The following is a 23,061-nucleotide window of genomic DNA, read 5'->3' on the forward strand; positions in this document are numbered from 1 at the left end:
AGATGACTGGAAGGAGACTGGGCTGAAAGTAATCTGAGACCTCTTCAGAGAAACCTAAATTGTTCCATTCGAGGATCTAAGAGGAGTTCAGCCTCCCACAGCGGCATTCAAAAACACTGGATGATGGGGGCGACAGAACCTAGAGTGCTAGATTGCTGTAGATATGTAGTCCCCTCTGCAGGTAGAATAAAAACAGTCTCTTGCATATACAGAGCCATCGGGCGGGACGTTCAGGGGCCTATGGAGCGGTTGAGAGCTCAGTGGGAGGAAGGTGTAGGGGTACCAATTATAGAAGATTGAGATGTTTTGTGGAAAATACCCTGAAGGTCTCTAGGAACGCAAGTTTCAAGCTCATAAATTACTATGTGCTTCACGGGGCGTACCTAACGCCAGTCAGAATCAGGCACTACTTCCAAACGGAGGAAGCAGCATGCCCACGATGCGGGGATGAGGAGGCACACATCCTGCACATGTTGTGGGATTGCTCAGGCTTGAGGGAATTCTGGGAGGAGGTACTAGCGATTGTTGAGTCGTAGATGGGGTAATCAAGCACACACACCGCGCCGCTGCATACTTTACCGATTCTGTAGTAGGGGATCTCTCTGTATAATCATGTGAATAGTCCCACCCATGTGCGTGGACCCCGGAGCAATCGAAAGTCTCTTGTCCTTTTCTGCAATCCTGCATAGACACTTAAGAGAAAATACAGACCAATAATGCAGCCTGAAATAAACAAGGCTACTCTAGCCAGTACTTCATCCTGAAGTGAAAAAGGATAGCCAGATAATACTGAATTTTAAACATTTTGCTAAGTTTCACCCATAGGGAAACTCCCCTTCACAAAAATCCTTTGTCCTGATAGAGGAAGGGTCGGACAGACAAGCCCCCATAGGCTGCCATTGTGTCTGTAAAAAGGATACTGTGCCTTTAAGGAGCCCTCCAGAGACCCTCGGTATCCCATGATGCACACCCAAAGGCTAGTTACTTTCAGTTTTTTTCCGGCTCCTGCTAGCAGGACCCTGGAGCATTGAGCTCTACCTTTAGTGGTATATCTTCAAATATTTGTGCTTTTTTGATAATTTGAGTGTTTCACTCGACGTCTGAGGCCTTTACCTTCCTTTTGCTGTCTTTTTGGGGCAGTTTAGCCACTTTTTTGTCAAAATGCCATTTTTATTTGACAAGTACCCAGAATGTGGCAGGAAGAAGGCCAAATCGGACTCTCACAGGATTTGTATACTCTGTCTTCCTTCATCTCATGTTCCTGACACCTGTCTCATCTGCAAGTCATTCTCCAGGAGGACCCTGCGTGACAGGGAGAAGATTCGTCTTCAAGGCCTGGAGCAGAGAAGACACGCTGCAGGTGGGACATTTGGGCATGGAGAGAGCCTTTCCTCTTCCACAACCCTTGCGTCTGCCTCTGGGGGGGACTTCCCAGTCAAAAGAAGGCTTGGAAACGACGCAGGTCCCAGTCGAAGACGTCAAGACCAGGTATGACTACCATATGCTCCCCGTCAACCCAGTGCTCTGGGTCCAAACGACGTCGAGGGGAAGGATGTTGAGACCTCGGACTAGGTCGACGTCGAGGACTTCACAGACTGTCAACACATCGCCGTCGATCTGAGTCCAGGAGACATCGGCGCTTGCCGTCGAGGCGGCACCGGCGTTCACCGTCGACGCGCAGGTAGCTGTCGAAGATCAACGCCGTCTGGGAGAAAGTCAACGTCATGAGGAAAATCTAGGCGAAAGTCAACGTCGAGAAGAAAGTAGACGTCGAGAAAGAGCTCGTCTAGAAGCCTGTCACCATCTGGCCAGCATCTCCACGTCTGGGAGTTCAAGGTCAAGACGGCGTCTACGTTCACTGTCCAGGGGCACTGCTTCCAGAGCTTCCTCTTCGAGGCCTGCCCGCAAGCGGAGGAGGGTGATTCATACTTCGGACTCTGATTACTCCAGGACCTATTCACCAACCAGGTCACCTGAATCAGCTCGGCTTGTGGCTCCATGTCAGTCGTCGCTGTGACCTCGGACGCCTACTCCTCCTCCACGTCTGCCGATGCCACCGCCTCATCTGCTTCACCTGTGCCAGTGGTCCCGGCGGTGGCACGATTTTGATCCCGGCCGAGACATCGCTCCGGTCTTCAACCAGATCACACCGTCACGAGAGGTCACGTTCCAGGTATACTAGAGACACGGAGTCCTCTAGTGTAGGAAGATATTCGCCGACTGTCGGATTCCCCACCTCCGAGGGTGTCACCGGTTGATGACATTACCACATTTCAGGGGGTTCTGGTAAGGGGAATGACGAAGCTGGGCATTGCACCGTCCGTGCCTACCCCGTCTGTGATCTTTGAGACGCTACAATGGAAGCAAATCTCTCGTCCTCTGTTTCCTCTGGTACCCGGTTTGGAGGAACCGGTGATGGAGTTCCTGCCAGGTGTGCAGAATGCGCAGGCAGACGCGCTCAGCAGGCTCGTTCAAGAAAATCACAAATGGGTCTTATACGACAAGGTGTTAAGGGGCATCTTAGCAAGGTGGGGCACTCCAGACATCGTTCTGTTTGCCACCGCAGAAAACAGCAAATGCCGAGACTTCACCTCCAGGTTTTACCAACCGGGGACCATGGGGAATGCACTGTGGATCAACTGGTCGAACAGCTTTCTCTACGCTTTTCCACCCATTCCCCTGATCCCCGCAGTGTTGCTCAAACTGTCCCAGTCCAGGGCCAGAATGATCCTCTTTGCTCCGGAATGACCTCAGCAGTGGTGGTTTACCGACCTCCTACACCAGTCTCTCCTGCCGCATCTTCGACTTCCGTGTCGGCCGGACCTTCTCACGAAGTTCGGAGGGTAGATAGTGCATCCCAACCTCTCATCGTTGAGTTTGGCAGCATGGCTCCTGAGCTATTGCAGTATGGACATTTAAATCTGCCTCAGAACTGCATGGAGATATTAAAAGAGACAAAAAGACCATCTACAAAGACTTCCTATGCATACAAATGGAAGAGATTCTGCATTTGGTGCACTTCTAAGGGTGCAGACCCTACATCCTGCAAGGAGGATGTCATCCTCCCATATTTACTGCATTTGGCTCAATCTGGCCTTAACTTTCATTCCATTAAGGTTCACCTAGCAGCTTTAACTGCGTATAGGAAATGCCCTTCACAAACATCCTTTTTCCAAATCCCAGTCATCAAAGATTTTCTGGAAGGTTTGAAGAAGGTGTTTCCTCCCATTAGGTGTCCTTCGCCTCCATGGGAGCTTAATGTGGTTCTGTCTAGACTAATGAAAGAGCCTTTAGAACCTATTCATAAGGCTTCTCTACAGCATCTATCCTGGAAGGCAGCTTTCCTTGTAGCTATAACATCGTCTCACAGGGTCAGTGAGATCCAGGCTCTTTGTTGCCTAGAGCCCTATACTGTGTTTCATGCATCTAAAGTTGTCATGAGAACTCACCCAAAGTTTCTTCCTAAGGTTGTGTCCGATTTCCATGTGAATCAAACTATCACGTTGCTCACATTTTTTCAGCATCCTTCCTCTCCAGCGGAGAGGTCCCTTCATTCTCTCGGTGAGAAGGGTGTTGAAATTCTACTTAGATAAGACAAAGGAGATTCGTAGATCGGATCAATTATTTGTTAATTATGGATCGGTCAGGACTGGTCTTGCTACCTCTAAACAGTCCATCTCTAGGTGGATTGTGTCCTGTATTCAACTGTGTTACCAGAAAGCTAACAAGACTCTAGGGGGTAAGCCTAAGGCTCACTCTACCAGAGGTAAAGGAGGCTTTGCTGCGCAATGTTCCCATTGCAGACATCTGTAGGGCTGCCACTTGGAAGTAAGTCCCATACCTTTGCTAAACACTACTGCCTGGACTCTGATGCCAGGGCAGATGCTCAGGTTGGGCAGGCTTCGCTGAGAAATTTGTTTGCACAGTAGTGATTCTGTCCGTTTCTTCCACCGCTGGGTTTGGTTTGTGGGGGATGGGCTTGCCATTCTATTCACATGATGATTATACACAGAGATCCCCTACTACAGAAAGAGTAGTTTCTTACCTGTAACTCCAGTTCTGTAGTAGCGGTATCTCTGTTATAGTCATAAGCAACCCGCAATCCTCCCCGGTGGATGAAACGATATCCTGAATGCTACAGGCCTGGCTTTATACACCTTCAAAAATAATTGAAAGTAACTAGCCTTTGGCTGTGCATCATGGGATACCGAGGGTCTCTGGAGGGTACCTTAAAGGCAAGGTATCCTTTTTAGAGACACATAATGGCAGCCTATGGGGGCTTGTCTGTCCAACCCTTCCTCTCGATCATGACAGGATTTTTGAGAAGGGGAGTTTCTCTATGTGTGAAACTTAGCAAAATGTTTAAAATTAAGTATTATCTGGCTATCCTTTTTCACTTCAGGATGAAGTACTGGCCAGAGTAGCCTTGTTTATTTCAGGCGGCATTATTTGTCTGTATTTTCTCTTAAGTGTCTATGCAGGATTGCAGAAGGGGACAACTTAAGAGACTATTTCGATTGCTCCAGGGTCCATGCACATGGGCGGACTATTCACATGATTATGACTATAACAGAGATACCCCTACTACAGAACTGGAGTTACAGGTAAGAAACTACTCCTTCCCACACACGGCCAAGATGAAGACTACTGGGATATTCCAAGACTTCGAGTTTGTACTGGCGAAAAGGGAAATCACAATTGGAAGTCTGCAAGAGGCCCCCAAATAGGGAGATGGGGAAGGGAAATGGAGAAATGGGCAGCTGCAGAACATAGTCTTACTGCGCACAACGAACAGAGGCATAGGAAACCTAGAAACAGCGAGGGCCTGGGGGAACCTAGTGAATGACCTACAAACACCAGACCTAGATGATACAGCAGATGACCAGCCGGATTCGCCACCACAGAACAGGGACAATGAAATAGGGACCCGGGAGGTAAAGGCCCTACGCAGTGGTGAGAGATGCGACAGTCCCCGCTTTCCCTCATCCCCACCCACCTATCGAGCATCATCCACAGTAAGAACAGCACGGATAGACGAAGGAATAGCACACACCGCTGACACATACAACTGACACTAAGCAACTTGTTTAGGGGAAGGGGGAGGGAGGGAGTTGAAAGTTAGAACTGGTTGGACCTGTTGACCAATTTAATCTAAACGGATATTAAAATGGAAGACTAAGAGAATAATGTAATATACGCTGTGGAACAAATGTCTGATACTTGAGATGTAGAAAGCTTCCGTGAATGTTATGTGCACTAAATGCCAATAAAATCTGTTTTTAAAAAAAAAAAAATACAATATGAGCTTTGGATCTGGATGAAGGAGATTCAAGCAAAATTTTGTAAATCAGGGCTGGACTTGCAGGATATTCTCTCCTTTAGTCCTTGGGCTTTCTTCCTTTTTTTACCTGTGTGTGTGTATATATATATATATACATGCACATACATATTTATTTATTTTTTTACTTTGTCTATATGTGTTTTTGTTGAAGGAAACTGGGATGGGGTTCAATTGTTCCACCCTAAAGGTGACATGAATAGGTAAATAAGTAGTAGTTTTGTTAGTTACCCCAGCCCCATGTGAGGATATTGTTCACGGCACTCCCCACTGGTGACTTATGGTTTGGGAAGACCAAGCATCAAGATCTGCTATACATTGGCCAAGAAGTGTCTCAAGGAAGGGTTATGGGCTCATTCCAGCAGAGCCAAGGCTACTACCACTGCGTTAGCAAGCAGTTACTATCTTGCACATTTTCCCCAGCAATGACGTGGATGTTGTTCCATATGTTCAGAAAACACTACTGTCTGGACAGCCAGACTCCCCAAGAGGGGCCTTAAGCCAGCTTGGGCCTACAGGAAGATGTTGGTTTGAGCCAATTCACAGACCTGTCTCTGAATAGGTATTTCATTGGTATATGGTGAGGAAGTCTCTATCGGAAGAAAAAGTTACTTCCCTTATGAAACTCTTTCCAGTAGAGAGACTAACTGCAGATTCATCATCGACCCTTCCATCCTTCTTTTTCTGATCTCAGTCCATTAAAGATCTCAAGTCTAGGAATCTGCCTACTGGTTTGTGCCAAATTGCTGTTAGTGCTTTGCGGCTGGGGTCACAGACCACCTCAAAAGTAAGTGGCGTCAGTGTACAGTAATGACACCTAAATTGGCTATACATGTCATTTCTGGAGCGGTACTGTGCCACCTGGCGGTGCGCACAGGTTCTCCTCCAAAGTTTGTGGATCCAGTCTGCCTGGGAAAGTGTTCAAAAGGTGTGGAGTGTGTGGTTAGTCTCTCCCAGAAACCGCATTACCGAAGGTAAGTAACTTCCTTTTCTTACTATTATCCCTGTAGCTTATTCTGATTGCAAGTAACCAAAGTTCACATGGCTCACTAGGACTACCAGTCGATTGTCTTGTCAGCCATCTTGCTTCTGACCCATATTGGGAAGCGCAAGCTCACTGAGGGTATGGATTGTATGCCTAATGTTAACGTAAATTGGCTAACCAGATGCTAATTCTTCCCATGAGCATTGGTTGTTCTTGCTAATTTCAACTGTTTGGGTCTCCACATCATCTTTCAAGTGTTGGGATGTGAGGACAGATGTTTGGGGAGGGCTATAGGGGCATTGTGTACCATGTGCCTGCTGTCATGTGTGCCCATCTGCAAGTATATGGTATCCTGGTTTTTGAAAAGTTGGCCCCAGCTCACGCTAATCTAATGTGTGGGCTTACACCTATCCCTTGATGTGAGTATGGACTTAGACCCTGCGGGGTGTACCAAGTTCTGTTTCTATGTCTTAAATCTTTAATAATTTTATACATTGTTAGTGCGTGCAACCTTTGCATTGTTGAATTAAACAAAACAGTGTCACAAACAAGGTATAGTTAGGCTCTGCTGTTTGTTTCTGTTTTTGGTAAATTCTGGTGTGTTTTTCACTCAGTGATTTAAGTACCTTAAAACAGCGGTTACACATTTTTGTGCCGTATAAAACAAAGTGTTTTTCTGGTGTTTATGGAACATTTTGTTTTTATTATTGCTTGATTTCTGCACTGATAGTGCGTGGTATATAAACACTGAACATACAGCCAGTACACAATTTGCTAACTCTGGCCACTGACTAGCTGAATCATTGCAAATACAAAAATATCCTTCCAATCTTTGTTGAACTTTGTAAGAACATTTTGCAGCAGCATTCCAAGTGACATTGCATTCCATGTTTTCCAGAAGTCTGGTGTTATGTTTTCACCACTATCTCAGATGCTGGGTAACGACACTCTTTTCACATATACCTGTCACTTCAACTTGCATTGAATGTTTAAAGCCTGAGGTGTTTGGCTATTCACCTACTATCAATACTGACTCGCTAGAAAACGGGGCTGATGTAAAAGGATTTCACCCATTCTCTGTCTGTGGGTAGTGTGATAGTACATATTGGGAAAGATTCTTATGAAACCAGCCATTTTACCTATCAATGAAATAATCACATGTAGCTAAAATATCAAATATGATTTTGATATTTCTTGATTTGCTACAGTTTATGAAATAATTAAATAAGACCTAAAACATGAAAAAAGAAGGAAAAAACAATATTTTAGTGACATTCCTAAACAACAAAACACTCAAGCAAAGTGTTAGACCAGTCTTTCTCGCTGCTACCTTGTGTAACAAAGTTATGGTGTATTGGCCCCCTCAGGAAGAAATAAAAACGACTCTTTCATACTCCTTTTCCTTTCTTTGAATGGCATTTAGTTTGTAGTTGTGCAGGTGTTTATCAGTGTCTATATGTTTACACTGGTGAGTGCTATTTCCCTTTCGATGGGTTATTAATTTATTCAGGCCCTGATTTTGTCAAGGCTTGATTATGCTTACTTGCTGTATTTAGGAGCAAATAAAACCGAAATTCAGAGGCTACAGAGATTCCAGAATGCGGCCGCAAGATCTCTTTTGGCCTTGCGCAGAACTTGTTCAGTGACTAGTGCTATTCGTTGCCTTCACTGGTTACTTGTAGCCAGGCGAATTGAGTTGAAGGCATTGTGTATTGCCTTTAAAATTCTGAAACTGGCATCCCCCCAAATTCTGTCTGATCTTCTTCTACCTTCTACTCCTACACGATCACTGCGATCTATGGGACAATGTTTGGTAGGGATTCCCCGGGTGAGAAAAGTCCGCGCAGGTGGGTGCTCTTTCCGGAATAGAGCTGCCATTTTGTGGAACTCTCTGCCGGCCCACATTCGGGGACTTACTAATTATTTCCACTACAGGAAAGCTATTAAGACATTCTTGTTCCCTTCCTTGTAGGCCTTTAGCATTTTGTGCGTACTGCTCTTTTGTTGCTTAGCACCGGGACGCCTCTTAGCTGAGGCAGCTGTCGCGATTTATAAAACCTTTTAACATAACAGGAATTCAAACCTGGTACTGTGTAAGCATAACAAAACACAAACATATATCAGGGTATAAAGCTGTGCAGACAGACAAGAGCTGGCTTTCTGTCAATTCAAACATTCCATTCATCACTTTTTTGTATACTTTCAGTGCAACACCCTAAGTAGGACACATAAACCCAGACCAGATGTGGGTCCCATGCATGCTTTGCCACTGGAACCAAGCTATGCCTGACTAATGAGCCCTAATAAGGGTGGAACCAGTCTTGCGTTGCTTGAGTTCCAGTTCAGGGACAATCTGGCCTGGCAGTTAGGGCTGAACTGTTCCAATTGGAGTAGGGTCAAGACTGATTAGCATATGGCTGGATCCATACTGAGATGGCATGTTGTGCAAAATAACAATGTATTGGGATGCGGCACCAAGTAACTAACAGTGGCTGAGATTAATTCAAGCATTTCACCCATCGCTTTTTTGTATAGTTCAGGGCTTTTTGTCATGGTCTGGATAGGTACAAATTATTTCACTGTCCAGCCTTCTGCTCATTTGTATATCCCTGTGTCTGTTTACGCCAATGACTGCTGCTCAGTGGGGCATTTAGTGAACAGTGGCATCAGACGCAGGTTGGCATCAAGTAGGGGTGTGTAGTTATTTGTTGGCATAGACTGACATCCACTGCTTACAAGTATAAAGGTGTGAATAAGGCAAATGTCTACAAGAAATGGAGCTTATTAAAGTTGTCAAGTAATCTTATAACTATGAGGTGTATCTACACTTCTAAGAAAGGGATTACAATTATAGCAGGGAAGTGAATGCTATACATGATAGTTATATAGACCTACTATGGTTTTTCGGGGCAGCGGGGTGTAGGAGTAAAGTGCACAGATTCCGCATTATGAAACATCAGCATTCTAGTGTGGAGATTTGGTTAATTTGAAATCATATCTCTTAATAGATGGGGAGTGTCTACAAAGCGGGTGTCTTACATACGTCAGAATATGAGGCCTCCAGGAAAAATATCCCAGAATGTATATAAATCATATCGCCTAAGCGTGCGTTTCATTAATGGTTCTTTTGTAATGGGTAACCATGAGTTATCAATCAAGGGAAGTGATGACATGTATAGTACTGTGCCCCCCCAACACACAGTAGTTTCCCCCAGGCCCAGCAGGCGGTGGACACTGTTTGAATGCCGGCTCTGTCTCGCGGCAATCTCACAGGTAGGAACACCCATAGCAGCACTGAAGACACCAAATCAACCTCCGGTTTGGAGTAAGGTATGCATGCATCCGGATGATACCAGTGCCATGTATAGCTACATTGTGCAGCTAGCTAATATAACTGTATATTTGAGACTCCAAACCTCCCTTTTTCATATGGAAGGACTAGGGTGTTCCATCCAATTGAGATGTGTCAATTGTGTGATCAGTTGGACAAAGAATGCATTTGTGAGGGATATAGAGATATTATTGAACAGACAAAGCAACTGCGGTTATACTGCCATTTTTATATTGGCTATCTGCCCCACCATTGAAAGTGGCCGTTTAATCAATCTAGTTATTTTTGTATTGGGTTTATCTACAACTGGCCCATAGTTGAGTCGTAGTATTTGTTTTTGTGTAGGGTAATCCCCTAGTATCGTGCTTCTGGCTCGCACCAGGTCAGTGAGAACACTTCACATGTGCGACCATCCACCTCAGTTAGAGGAAAAATTTCAGATTTTTGCCAGTTATAATGCATCCTGATAGCTCGCTGCAACACGCAAATTCGCACAACAGAGGTGCTATATTTTCAACAGGGTGTCTGACATATAGTATATTATCATCCACATAGAGCGTAACCAGTAAGGGGCCTGGTTTGACCTGTAACCCACGATGGAGATGGTTTTTGTGTAGTTGTCTCACCAGGGGGTCCATTGCTATGATGAAAAGTAGCGGTGATAGTGGACAACCCTGTCTAGTGCCTCTAGTTATGTTAATCGGACCTGTTATTGTGTCATTTACTCTGAGGCGTGCGGTTGGTTGGGTATACAATAAGGTGATGAGTGATATAAAGCCTGCCGGGAAACCCAGCTTCCGGAGCACGGCTTGCAAAAAGGCCCATTCTAAAGAATCAAAGGCCTTTTCGGCATTCAGCAGTGCCGCAACGGCTGGGACAGTAGGTGCTATTCTATGAAGGACTGCAAAAAACGTTCGGAGATTTAAAGCAGTGGACAAGCATCCGCCGCTTGAGTAGATTTTTACTCAAGCGGCAGCTTTCTCAACGCAGACTGGTAGATTCTCGACGCGCGCATATGCGACCACTTGCAATGAGAAACCTGACCTCCCCGCATTGAGAATCTCGCCGGGAGGTTTATTTTCCACGCTTGTGATCGGCAACTTGATCGCGAACGAGGAAAAAGTCTCACCGGGATGTCATTTTGCTTGCTCGGGGTTGCCAACTTGACGTTGAGGAACGCGAGCAAGCAAACAATGACCGCTGCGCTACACGTGTTTTCACTGTGCTATGTGCAATTTGCGTAGTGTGAAGTAGTGCAAACATCGCAAACTACGCAAGCGTAGCGTAGTGCTTTGCCCAGGCTTAGTTCTTTCCCGGCTTGAGGAGTAATATAATAACAGCCTCTCAGAGCATGGGGGGGGGTGGGGAGTACTCCTTCCTTCAATGCTTCCGCATAAACTTCCAATAAATGCGGCACCAGTAGGTCCTTGTTGCAGGTAAGAGAGGTGGGGCCTGGTGAGGGGGATTTCAAGAGACGACCACGAGGGAAAACTTCATTATTTATTTAATTTTCGCTCATGGTCGTTTTTTCAAAATATGCCCCCTACCCGGCCCCACTGCTCTTACCTGCCGTGGACACGGCTGGTAGGCCTTATACAAAGCTCCAGTAAACCCATCTAAGCACAGGGCTTTGTTTCCATCCATGGCATCTGTTGCTTGCTTTAGCTCGTCAATAGTGAAGGGCTCACATAAAATTGTTGTTGTGCAGATGTTAGCCTTCGCTATCTCCTCTAAACAGTTGGTAATATCACTATGGCCTTCCACTTTTTTGTTGAGTACATGCCAGTGTAGTATCTTAGCAGTTCTTGTTTAATCCCAGGTGTGTCTGCTATATACTCATCATTTGGACCCGCAGTCCGGGATTGTATGATTCTCCGTGTGGTGATTGCAATAGTCAGGCTAATGTGCGCCCTGGCCTCTCACCCTCTCCATACCTCCTGGCTGTGGTATATATGCCCAAAAAGTGAGCCTCCCTCTTTGCCAATTCCTGATACTCCGTAATCAAGGTCACCCTTCTAGACAAAGTTTCTGAAATTACACCATCAGCCTGCCCACGGTCTAGTGATAATAGTTTGTCCTCTAATCTAGTAAGTGTTTGCTGAAGGTATTTTAAAATCCCTGCACTTTTGGCAATGCATATCCCCCTCATTTATGCCTTAAAGCCCTCCCACAGGGTAGCCTGCGATGATACCGAACCCTTGTTATGTTCCAAATATTAATTTTTTGCCGTTCTAAGTTCACCCCTGAAAACCATATCCAATAGCGCCATTTCAGGAAATCGCCACTGCCGTTCAGTCCCCCGACACTAGGTATTCGCATAGACGGGATCACCAGGGAGTGGTCGTATAGTGTTCAGGGTAGGTGCTTGACATACTGAATCCATGGGGTCATGGTACACGTCAACAACCAATAATCTTGTCATGTCCATGTGTTGGATTGGGTTGTATGCTGCATATAGGCTTATTCACAAGGGTACAGTTGGCATCATGCGTCATGAAATGCGTACGTTTCGCACATTTCCTGCAGTGCAGTATGGGAGAGGGGTTTGTTAAATGGGGCTGCCACCGTGCTGTCTAGGACTGGATCTAGAAGGATGTTGAGGTCACCTTCCAGTAAAATATGTTCAGTATCAATTAGCTCAATTTGTGTTTGTAGATTATGATAGATTTCTGGGTTTTCCACATTAGGGGAGTACATTAACTAACAGCATGCCCTGTCCCAAGAGCAGCTCTTGTACCAATAGGTAGCATCCTTCTGGGTCTGCAAACATGAATAAATGCTGAGAGGGCATTGTTTTACGCATCAAGATAGATACTTAAACCTACAACAGGATAGCCCAACCTAGGTATAGTGTCTCTATATAGCCTAACACCAGAGGGGAAGCATTCAAGCATTATTCATGTGAGTTTTGTAATATGAACAAATGATCTTTTGCTTAAGTGTAAATTGAGGTTTGATAACTCATTGATTAGTAATGGTAATGTGGATCGTGCGTAGTTTAGATCAGAGAGTAGGTAAGTGTATTGAATTAAACCAACATGTATCTAATCATGTGGGAGTGCTAAACTGAATGTCTATCCGTATGTGCCCTCACAATCTGTGGTAGTTTCCAATGTTGTCATAAATTAGTTGCCTGGTTGGGGAGGTTCTGTCATCAGTTTTGATCTTACTCATCATTACAATGTGCTGTGGGTATAGCCCCCCTCCTCCCAATTCTCATGTAGAAGAGTTCAGAGATGGAGCTCAGTTGATTTCCTAGATTTGGAAACTTGGCTTAGCAACGACGATGCCAAGTCTGCAATTTTGTTTTCTAGCTTTGCAGCCTTCACTCTTCTATATATGCACAGTATAGTCACCTGCTGTTGTACTTGACCCACTCTGCAGGGTCATCCTGAGGAAATATGAATTTTATGACCAGTTATGTCCCCTATCTTAGACCCCAACGGCTCCATGTACATGCTACAAGTACATGTATGTTCCCTCCAGTTCCAGCTATGAAGACGCAAATACATGTGCGTCCAACGTCAACATGCCCTCTTTCAGATCCGCCATGAATGGGTCGAATATTCCATTCCTAAGTATGATTGGCCACCGACTTTATATGGTTCACTTTTCTAGTTTTACAGTTCAGACGAGTAGGCCCTGAATTCTGTCATCAAGCCTTTTCCTGCTTCTGCCTCTGAAATGCTCCAGCCTGGACCTGCATCCGTGTCCATGAACTTTGTCTTACTCTCTGCGCGGCTAACGGTGCCTGACGCGGCCTGTTGCCTGCCAAAAACTGTATTCAGCCTTCAAGTTATCTGCTCCGCTCCTCACCCAATGCATTCCTGTCTAGTAGTTTAGGTAAACATCCTTCCAGCTACCGAGCAAAGGGCTCGGCCTCGCTGTCTTTATGCAAGTAATTCATAGCCCCTGTTACCATGGAAGATTCCTGCCCCCTCGCATCTCATGTAGACACATAGACGCTTGTACATGCACTAACAGTCAGTATAGAATAGATTCCGTCCGAGAGACCTTTCCTTTTGGATAAAACAGTTCCTTAAACAAAGATATTAGATACGATTTGGGATTAGGTTGACCTGACCCCCCAGACTTCTGTCTCCACATGTAGAGCTAAATGTCAATTCCCCTTCACCCTCTAGTTGCACGTCAATCACACGTCATGCGGCTGCGCGCGCATCTCTGCCAAATATTTCTGCTGACACTGCAGGATTCTCTTATGGATCCACCCACTTGTGACATCATTTTAAATGACGTTTCTAGTATACGCCTGTATTTACGCCTACTTTCATTACGTATGTGTATTCTTATCTGTATTATCAGCTGTTACGCCTCCTGCATCTGTCTTAATGCAATGCTTTTCATATATATATTGTTACTTGTCAATAATGTATTGCCGATCCCTTCCTGAACCTTCGTGGTGATGGAATAAGATTGCCTAGTTCGAACTATAATTCCTTTGTAAGGAATAAAGCCCTTTTCAGAACCTCTAATACCACGGATTCTGCCTCTTATTTTGACTGAGTTATTCTTACTAGACTTTACCGCATAAAAAATAGTACCGGTAATTTAAATATTTACCACATAAATTGGCGCCCGAACAGGGACACTTTCTCATCTCACGCGTCGGAGGTTCGTTGCAGGCCCGGTCCCCTGCCACAGCTGAACGGACAAAAACGCGTACCCGCAGGATTTCCTGTATCTCCCTCCGGCCAAGCGGGGGTGACTGAGGCTGCGATCAACACCCAGACGAGGCGGTGAGAAGTGCGAAGTATCCCGACCAGAGCCTAGCTGAGAGAGCAAGATCCGAGGTATACAGAGGCCCACCAGGTTCCGAAGTTTCCGAGTCGAGTCAAGTCCAGTCCAGTCCGGTCCAGTTCAGTTCAGTTCCGAGGCCTTCCGTTCCGTGCTACCCGGTGAGTACCATTGCTGGGGAGGCAGTTAGACGTGCACATTGGTTTGTGCCGGTCCTGACGGGTTTGGGTACACAGATCCGGTCTGCACTGTTTTAGCAGTGTATCTGTACTGTTTAGCAGTATATCCAGTATGTTCATGTATATAATTCAGTATTATCTAGTATTAGTATTATGTCAGTAGATAGTTTTCTCTTAATTATCATTGTTCGTTAAATGTTAAATGTTTTAATGTGTTCAAAAATTGTGGTATGAATGAGTGTTCATTATTGTGTTTATTGTATTAATTGTGTTCAAGTCCAGTTCAAGTAAGAATCAAGTAGCAAGGTTTAAAGATACCGTTCTTTTCAAAATTAAGACAGATCAAAACTAGAAAAGGAGTACTCGAAGAAGCTGTTCCCATTCCACCTAGGGACACTCCAGGGTACTTTATGTATCATAAACATGGCCTAGATGCCGTATTATATCTTGACTTATGGGTGGACTACACCAAGGATCTAGCAGAAAGTCAGAGGTGGCCCGCAGCTGGGACATGGGATGCAGATTGCATCATGAGAGTAGAAGAAGAATTATGGAAAAAGAAAGCCAGACAGTCCCAGAAAGATGCCATTGAGTTATGGCGTAAAGAGTCGCAAAGGCGCACAGAGAAAACGCTCAGACAGGAAGAGAAAAGTAGGGAGAACTCAAATAAAGCCCGAGAAAACGTATTAGTTGAAGAAGGTATCCGAGTAAAAACAGAACAAGTAGACAGACAACGAAACACGCTTATGAATGGTATGTATCCTCTTTTGGCCGAAGGTTTACCTAAGGCCACCCCGGAAATACCGAAAGATTTGCCACCCCCATTACTCCCGATTAAAGCACATCCCAAGACCGCAAAAGATATTTTCCTCTCTTCCTATTTAGACGATGTAGCTCCCGAATATGCTAATGTTCCACCACACCCGCCACCTGTCGATGGTGCTCAACACCGAGATCATCAGCCCCCAGCTCCGCAACAACAAACTCCTCCGCACAATCCAGTAGGTCCATCTGTTTCCACCGCTTTTACTGCATCCACAGTTTCTACCTTACATCACACGAATCCTTTCGTGCCTAGCACCTCAGAAGGTGCGACAGCAATGTTTGCCACGCCACCATCACGAAGCAAATCGTCTCTTAGAGATTTAGCAAACCAACGTACACCCCAAATAGCAACGTCCGACATGTTTAAAGAACATCTTGTAGATTGTAGATATGATCCAGTGCCCGGTAAAAATGACAGAATGCTGCTATCATCACTACGTATACGACGAGCTTCAATGTATTTAACGACACTACCAGGAATGATTAATCATCTAGACAATATATATCGCTTTGTCCAAACAGGGCAAGGCCCTGAAAGTATTGACGAAGCCATGGATTACCAGAAAGTGGATATACAGAGACTACTGTTACGCTTCTTCATAAACTGCTTGATCAGAGACAGAGATAGGTCCGAGGTAGATCAGGATGAAATGCAAGTACTTACCCGATGGGGTCAGAATATATCACAGGGAAAACATGATAAACAGACATGTATAGTAGCTATGTGCCGAAAGATCCGCAAAGAAGTAGAACGAATACATAAAGCCAGATTGGAGGCAGACAAAACTGAATCAGAGGGAGAGGAGGAGGAAGAATCAGAAATACCCACAGGACAATTAGAAACGATAGCTTATGTAGGTAGGGGAAGACCTTGTAACAATACCAGATACTTTAATGACCCGATACGTCCGATACGTCCAGAATGTAACAGACATTTTCAAACCCCTATGTTAAATACGAAGTCCCCTGAACACTTATTCCAGGCTGCTGATAAACTACTCCGAGACCGAAGGGGGTATCATATGCTCGATTCTATGGATGAACAAGAATTAGCCAGGTCAGCAGTACAGTGGGTTGACAGTTCTGAAAAATACAGTGATGATGCGTTGGCACACACGTTTTTGAATCTTACCCCAGACGAACAGCGTTTAGCTGGTATATACATGATACAACACCTCGTTATATTATATAGAAGCCAACACTCCGATCCTGGTCCCCTACCTGATATACTGATAGAATTACTCACGAATAAATGGAGAGGTTCAGGTACTGATTTAATTAAAGAAATTCTAGAATATCGACACCAGTACATTGTCTTCGTATGCCCAGAACATGTTTCAGTTCCCCCCAAGTTGGAAAGAAAAACGTACCACATAGACAGACAGAATCCCTTACGCGAAGTACACCCAATAAGAGGCGAAGACAATAATTTTAAACGCGTGTTTGTGTACGCGCCCATAACTAAAATCGAATTATTAGAAATCAAGAAAGTAGTACCTAGCCATGACAAAGACCCAGCAGGTTTCCACCGTGAGATAAAAGACATGTTACTCATGGGAGAGTATACTTATCCCGACATCATGAAAATATTGAAAGTTTTATTGCCTGCCGGTATTTACGAGAAACTCAAAGAAAAGGAATGGGAGGTGGGAGACCAAAAGATAGATTGGACAGCATTAGAAAACGAAGAAAAGGCCCGAACTGCAGGTTCAGGGCTTGGGGAAAAGACTACAGCATTACCAGGATTATTAGTGCAGGTACTACCACGTTTATTAACTACGAAAAAGGAAGACTGGGGTGCAATCTCAGCCTGTAAACAAAAACAAGATGAAGACACTAGTGATTTCTATTCCCGATTTGAAAAATGTTTTGGTATTAATAGTGGCATAAAAGCAAGTAGTGAGTCATACCCACATCTGTTTGTGACAAAATTAGTTGAAAATTCCCTGCCCCAAGTTAAGAGTAGAGTATTAAAATTCGAGAGTACTTGGCAAGGTAACACACCGTCACAGATGTTACAAATGTTACAATATCATCACAATAGAATTAGAGAAGAACAAGAACATGAACAAAGACGTATGAAAGACACGAAAATGAAAATGCTTGTTGCTCAGTCAGTTCCAGTTGACGGTCATAAAAAGGGAACGACACAGTCAAATGATTCAGTAGGTCCTGTTAGAGGGACATGCAACTATTGTAAACAGCCAGGTCATTATATACACGATTGCGCAGTTCTGAAACATAATATCTCTACGGGTATAACGAAAGAGAGACCACGTCCGCCTAGACAGGATCAGATCCAACAACAAGTACCTCAGAATATACAGCCTATGCCAGCTGTACAACAGACCGCACCACAACCACAACAGCAACCACAACAACAGCCACAGCCTATTGCTGCAACACAAAACACGACACAACAGATGTACCAGTATGCACAAAATGACTATCCAGAGTATCAGCGCTACACATGAAATAGCCTAGAGAGGGAAGTTGGCCTACCCCTTATTGAGGTTCCAGTAGATCAAGAGGGTCCTTATGTACAGAGTCAGGTATTAGGGAAAGACAGAAAGTTTCTACTCGATACAGGGGCAAGCAGAACCACTATCCGTCACAGCGAAGTCCCAGGGGTACCCCTCTCAGGCTCACAAAATATTTCCCTTGGTTTTTCAGGAAAGCCCACTATTAACGAAGTATCACAACCCCTTGCATTCACAGTCGGTCCGTTAACACGGACTACAGATCTATTACTTACGAAATCATGTCCAGAAAACTTGTTAGGTATAAAAACATTGAAGGCTCTAGGAGCTGTAATATGTTGTTCTCCGGAAGGAGTACGACTATTTTTGCGTGACTTTAAAGGTCACTACGTGTCTAGAGACATGGATCACCGGTTACAGAATCTACCTGCACATTTATGGGCGCAAGGCCCCACTGATGTAGGTTGTATGCACATTACACCATATCGAGTCACAATCAAAACAGGAGTGGTACTACCACGAATACGACAATACAAGTTACCCCCAGATGCTGTTGTGGCTTTACTGCAAATCATTGACGAGCTCATTGCACAAGGAGTGGTCGTGGAAACGGACTCCAATGTATGTAATTCCCCGATAATTCCGATTCTTAAACGAACAGATCCAAAAGCACCACCAGTATATCGATTAGTTATTGATCTGCGAGAATTAAATAAATGCATTGTACCACAATACCCCGTGGTCCCAGATATCTCTTCATTGCTAACAGCCATAGATTCAGAAGCAACGTTCTTTACTGTAATTGATCTCAAGAACGCTTTCTTTAGCGTCCCAATCGATCCGGAAAGCCAATATTTGTTCGGATTCAGTTTAAATGGACGAAGTTTTAAATTCGCACGCGCACCTCAAGGATTCACAGAAAGCCCCAGCATCTATAGCCAGGCATTGAAAAGAGAACTTGACAGTATCCACATGCCAGCTAACACTGCCCTGCTTCAATACGTCGATGATCTGCTGATCACCGCCCGAAGCGAACCTGAATGTGAAAAAGCATCACTGACGGTTTTACATTTCTTAGCCGACAAGGGGCACAAAGTGTCCCCTTCAAAGCTGCAATTCTGTGTCCAGCAAGTTGTGTACCTTGGGCACTTGCTGTCCAAGGGGGGAAGACAGCTTACACCCGACCGTATCCAGTTAATTGTTAACATGCCGCCACCCAAGACACAAAAGGAGGTACGGGCATTCATAGGCCTCACTTCGTACTGTAGGCAGTGGATCCCTCAATATGCATTTGTAGCGAAACCACTCATTCAGTTGACAACACAGGAGGCAGCGACATCGACTGTCCTCCCTTGGACTCAGGAACATACACAAGCTTTTGAAAGCTTAAAGAAAGCTTTATGTCAAGCACCTGTTTTAGCAACACCTTGTTACAGCAAACGTTTTACACTTTTCGTTACGGAACGTGAAGGTACTGCTTTGTCAGTACTCACGCAGGAACAAGCAGGATCACACAAGCCATGTGCTTATTTTTCCAGTACATTAGATCCCGTAGCCCAGGCTCTTCCTTTTTGCCTGAAATCAGTCGCAGCAACAGCTTTAGCAATCAGACAAAGCGATGCCATAGTGTTAGGACATCAATTGACAGTACAAGTACCACATGCAGTAGAGGTTCTCTTGAACCGGACCCAAACACAACACTTGACTATAGCAAGACTGACGGGTTATGAATTGACATTGTTCCAGCCACACATAGAAATCAGACGTTGTAGTACATTAAATCCTGCCACACTTTTGCCATTAAGTGGAACAGACCCATTGGCACATGATTGTATTGAAGTTATTACTATTACGACGAAACCCAGACAAGACTTGACAGATATTCCATTATCAGATCCAGACCTGACACTGTATGTAGATGGTTCATGCATGAGAACAAGTACAGGAGAGTTAGTGGCCGCTTATGCAGTCACAACAGACACTGAAATTATTGAAACAAATTGTATCGATACCTTGTCAGCTCAAGCAGCAGAGCTCATCGCTCTGACACAAGCCTGTATTCAAGCCAAAAATAAGAAAGTCAACATATGCACAGATTCACGTTATGCATTCGGAGTCGTCCATGACTTCGGCGTGCTTTGGCGAGAGAGAGGTTATTTAACTTCTCACGGTGCCCACATCCAGCACGGTCCCCTTATTCAAGCTCTGTTAGATGCAATACATCTGCCTACTGCAATATCGATTATGAAGTGCAAGGCCCATACGAAAGTGACTGACATTATTTCTCAGGGTAACGACCTAGCTGACAGAACAGCTAAACAGACTGCTCAGAATCAGACTCGTCCAACTGACACGACAAAGACAATAGTTCCGACACCAACACACTGCATGACAGTTAAGGATCCCGCCCTTGATGTAATTGACATACAGACACATGCTACACCAGAAGAAATAAAGAGATGGACTGAATTAGGAGGGATCCAAACAGATCAAGGATGGATGACGAAGGGAAAATCTATATGGTTTCTCCCCGACTCAATGGTTCAGGTCATCATTAACACAATACATAGTCCAGCGCACCTAGGAGAGAAAGCTATGCTAGACAGTATTCAACACATTTGGTTCAATAAACACTTGCGAGCAGCAGCTAAACAGAAAGTACGTACCTGCATGATTTGTTGTCAGTTCAACCCAGGTAAAGGCGTACCTGTAGAACAGGGTGGATTTCAACCCCCCGATCACCCTTTTGAAGTCCTCCAGATGGATTATATCCAGATGGAACGATGTCGAGGATTCAAATATGTCCTCGTAGTTGTATGCGCTCTTTCCCGGTGGACAGAGGCGTATCCCGTCTCAGATTACACTGCCCCGACTACTGCCAAACAGTTAGTTCGAGAATTCTTCCCACGATATGGTTTGCCCCGTGTCGTGTACTCAGATAATGGCCAGCCATTCTCATCCGAGCTAATGAAACATGTTTCACTTCTGTTAGGCTACCAATGGAAATTCCACTGTGTCCGACATCCCGAGGCAGCAGGTCTCGTGGAGCGACATAATCAAACTTTGAAAATTAGACTGTCCAAAGTATGTAGAGAAAAAGGTGTCGACTGGATAGTAGCTTTACCAGTTGCGCTCTTTTACATGAGAATGGTAGCACACTCTCGAACAGGGCTATCCCCGTATGAGGTGATCTTCGGTAGACCACCAAATATGTGGGGGACGCCTATACCTCGTAAAATCACTGATGTTGATTGTAATATGTTGACAGATTACCTGGCTTCCTTGATGTCTGCACTACAATCTTGTCATTCACAGGTAGCTGCAGCTTTTCCCGATAACACTGAGGTGAAGCCCCATGACGTGGTTCCAGGTGACCTGGTGCTTATAAGAAATTTCGACAGGAGGAACCCGCTGGAGCCTCGCTGGCAGTCGCCTAAACTCGTCTTATTGACCACAAGGACAGCTGTGAAGATTGAGGGACGTAAAGGGTGGTTGCACTCGAGCCATATCAAAAAGTTTCATGGACTATCATCCGACTTGAATTTTCAGCCCTGCATTCCCTCACAGATTGACTCGAAACTCCCCCTGGTTGATGAACCAGAAAAGGAGAATTATAAACTGAAACTAAGGTCTAGCAAGTCAGACAATTTGATTGTTTAAGTCCTCTCCAAGGTGAATCGGTTGAATTTGTCTCTGACATGTATCCTCTAGACCGAAATAGAGAGAGAAATAGACAGGAACAGCTCAAGAAACAGGCGTACTATAAATCGCTTCGTAGTCACTGCATAGTGACATTGTTAATTATGTTTTTTCTAAGTCTTCTGATTATTATTTCCAGTATATTATTACACATGTATTACCCTATCTCCAAGCGTGCTTTCAATGCTACTGCCGAACATTCTTTTAGCGAATTACCCCCGCATGAGTTGTCCTATAGATTTGCGCTGCGCAACAACACATTCATTAGTATGTTACATCATTCTCATCAGACCAGCAATGCTACAAATTGTTGGATATGTGGCCGACTCCCTCCCTATCAGAAATACAAGGGAGTTCTGCCCCTATTTCCGTACCCATTCACACACAATGGCTCCTGTGGAGCATGGTTTAGTTTGATTAATTCCCTAGATTCAAATTCTGTAGTTTATCAAGACAACTGGGTTTGGGGAAACCTGAACCTAGTTTTACTTAAAGTCTGCTACCCTAACAAGGAGGGATTTCCCAAAAGAACAGGAACTGATCTAGAAAATGAAGTATATGGATTAGGTAACTTTACACTTAATCTCATGATCCTGAATGTTGAATCCGAAGCTACACCAATCTTGCCCGCTATGTCAGTATTTCCAGTTAGAGGCGAATTATGTGTAAGAAAGAATGGTTCAATACACATGGGCCATAGTAAATGTACCACTGTAATAGAATTCAGTGATAAAGGCAAGTCTACATTTAGAGCTTCTCGTCACTCCTACTTCATTTGTGGTCACACCGCATACATACGCCTACCCCTAGATTGGGATGGTACCTGTTACATTGCATTCCTTCTACCACCTGTTTTCCTAGCCCCGCCTGATTACCATAGGAATACCCATTTAGTACACAATAGACAGCAGAGAGATCTCCCGATTGTCGACTACACCGAAACAGCATGGGAGCAATACACAGATTTCAATAAAGGTTTCTTTCCCTACATAGGTACAGTCACTAATAGTAAGCTGATACGTAGATTAACTAGAACCCTTGAAGCAGTAGTGAATGAAACTACTTCCGCCTTAGGCAACTTAACAGAGGAGCAGTCTGCGATGCGGATTGTTGTTCTTCAAAATCGTCTTGTCCTTGACGTCATTCTGGCCGATAGGGGCGGAGCTTGTAGGGTCATCGGATCAAGTTGCTGTGTTTTCATACCAGAAAACGCGCCGTCAGTATATAAGGCCATAACTCGACTTCATAAGATCGTAAGCCAGATACACCAGAATCCAGGCACCTGGACTTGGTCTGGGTGGTTCTGGAGCGTGTTGTCAGCCTGGGGATGGAGGATCCTATCCTTCCTAGGTATTGGCTTTCTCATACTATTCAGTTGTTGCTTGTGTCTACAATGTGGGCCAGCGATTTGTGGTCTGTGTGCCACATCATGTATCCCGCCTTCAAATTTTCATTCAAGATCCCGGAAG

The sequence above is a fragment of the Triturus cristatus genome, chromosome 2_1 (assembly GCF_964204655.1).
Source record: "Triturus cristatus chromosome 2_1, aTriCri1.1, whole genome shotgun sequence".
Classification (NCBI taxonomy): domain Eukaryota; kingdom Metazoa; phylum Chordata; class Amphibia; order Caudata; family Salamandridae; genus Triturus; species Triturus cristatus.